At 36.7% G+C, this 2,280-nt stretch overlaps 1 pseudogene; it reads right to left on the bottom strand.

Annotated features, from left to right (window-relative positions):
- Positions 1-473: 473 nt before the first annotated feature.
- Positions 474-1,156, bottom strand: LOC122730651 (annotated as a pseudogene).
- Positions 1,157-2,280: the final 1,124 nt, after the last annotated feature.

Genomic DNA, 2,280 nt, shown 5'->3' with positions numbered 1-2,280 from the left:
CTAACTGCCTTTGTGTGGAAGGTGTAATTCTTTAAAGAGGAATTTCTAAGGATCCCAAACCCCTAACCCCTACCTCAAACCCCCTACCCCATTTTCCCCATGACATACAGAAGACTTAGCTGTAGCAACAGAAAAAAAGTCCAGTGTACCTGAAAATGAAATTCAGTTTCCAGCATAAGTTATTATTATTATTATTATTATTGCAGGACAATGAGGGTTAAGTGACTTGCCCAGGGTCACACAGCTAGTAAGTGTCAAGTTTCTGAGGTCAGATTTGAACTCAGGTCCTCCTGAATCCAGGGCCACTGTACCACCTAGCTGCACCCTCAACATAAATTATTATTAAAAAACAAACAAAAAAACCCAAAATAAGTCACCAAAAACTCTAATTGAATTCTAATAGCTTGCCTAAAGGTCCAATGTGAACTGTTTTATTTTGGATTATTCTAGAAATTCTGAAGCTTTCAGAGCCTTCACTCTCTACTTGGTTGAGAAGCTGGATTGGGGACATGAATGCTAGTAGTTACTTGCTTAATGGAGCATGATATCATTTCAGGTATTCTATCCCGTCTCCTTGCTTTTTAACTACTTCTAGACTAAAACTTGTCTGAAATCCAGTCTCTGAGATACTATTACTGGCATATGCATTCATCTTCTCTTATTCAATCATATCAGGTCTTGGTTTGGCCTTATTAAATTTTCTTGCTTTCACTGTGTAAATGACAAGATATATCAGGGAACAAATCAGAGGACTGCCAGATGAAGTCGAGATAGAAAGGGCAGTCATCAGGAAAGGATCTGTAGATCATGACGTAGCCTCAGTTTCTCACCTGGCTATGAAACCACTGGATGTAATGTCCAAGAAGCACACGGAGGACCCATAAAATCACTTTTCCAAGAATGGCCACAGTCTGAACTTTAAAGGGTTGATGTCATTTCCTTGGCATTTGACCTCATTTGGATTAAGATGTGAACAAACAAACCTGTTAAAAAAGTTAAAACAACAAATACAAGAAGAGATTTGCTATGCTGACTTAGGAAGATGATGGAATGTAGTTCTGAAGTAAATGTGCAACAAGTATTGTGGAAGAGTTTGAGCATCTATAAGGGGGTCATTTTCTATACTTTGTGTCAGAGTCAGTGAACCCTCCTCCATCTGAATCCCTTCCTACTGGGGTGAGATGTCTCCACCTGCATGTTTATGCAGCTACTCACTATTAATTCTTTGTGTGTGTGTGGGGGGCAACGAGGGTTAAGTGACTTGCCCAATTGATGGGGATCCCCTCAATTTCCAATTCCTTGCCACCACAAAAAGAGCAGCTATAAATATTTTTGTACATGTGGGTCCTTTTCCCTTTTTTTATGATCTCTTTGGGGAAAAGACCCCAAAGTGGTATTGCTGGGTCAAAGGGTATGCACAGCTTTATAGCCCTTTGGGCATAATTCCAGATTGCTCTCCAGAATGGCTGGATCAGTTCACAGCTCCACCAACAATGCATTAGTGTTCCAATTTTCCCACAGCTTCTCCAACATTCATTATTTTCCTTTTTTGTCATATTAGCCAATCTGATAGGTGTCAGATGGTACCTCAGAGTTGTTTTAATTTGCATTTCTCAAATCAGTAGTGCTTTAGAGCATTTTTTTTCCACATGGCAATAGATAGCTTTGATTTCTTCATTAGAAAACTGCCTAATGCCTTAATTTCCACTTCATTGGTGGTAAAATAACCCCTTTCATTTTTTGATACTGGTAATTTGGTTTTCTTCTTTCTTTTTTAAAATCAAATTAACCAGTGGTTTATCTATTTTATTGGTTTTTTCATAAAACCAGCTCTTAGTTTTATTGATTAATTCTATAGTTTTCTTGCTTTCAATTTTATTAATTTCTCCTTAATTTTCAGGATTTCTAATTTAGTATTTAATGGGAGATTTCTAATTTGTTCTTTTTCTAGCTTTTTAAGTTGCATGCCCAATTCATTGATCTCCTCTTTCCCTTTTTTATTCACGTAAGCAGTTAGAGCTATAAAATTTCCCCTAAGCACTGCTTTGACTGTATCCCATAGATTTTGGTATGTTGTCTCATTATTGTCATTCTCTTGGATAAAGTTATTGATTGTTTTTATGATTTGTTGTTTGATCCACTCATTCTTTACAATGAAATTATTTAGTTTCCTATTGATTTTCAATCTACCTTTCCATGGCTCTTTATTACATGTAATTTTTATTGCATCATGATCTGAGAAGGATGCATTTACTATTTCTGCCTTTCTACATTTGACTA

This window comes from Dromiciops gliroides, chromosome 6 (genome assembly GCF_019393635.1).
Source record: "Dromiciops gliroides isolate mDroGli1 chromosome 6, mDroGli1.pri, whole genome shotgun sequence".
Classification (NCBI taxonomy): domain Eukaryota; kingdom Metazoa; phylum Chordata; class Mammalia; order Microbiotheria; family Microbiotheriidae; genus Dromiciops; species Dromiciops gliroides.
The sequence above is the reverse complement of the archived record's forward strand: the minus strand, read 5'-3'. Positions and strand labels throughout refer to the sequence as shown.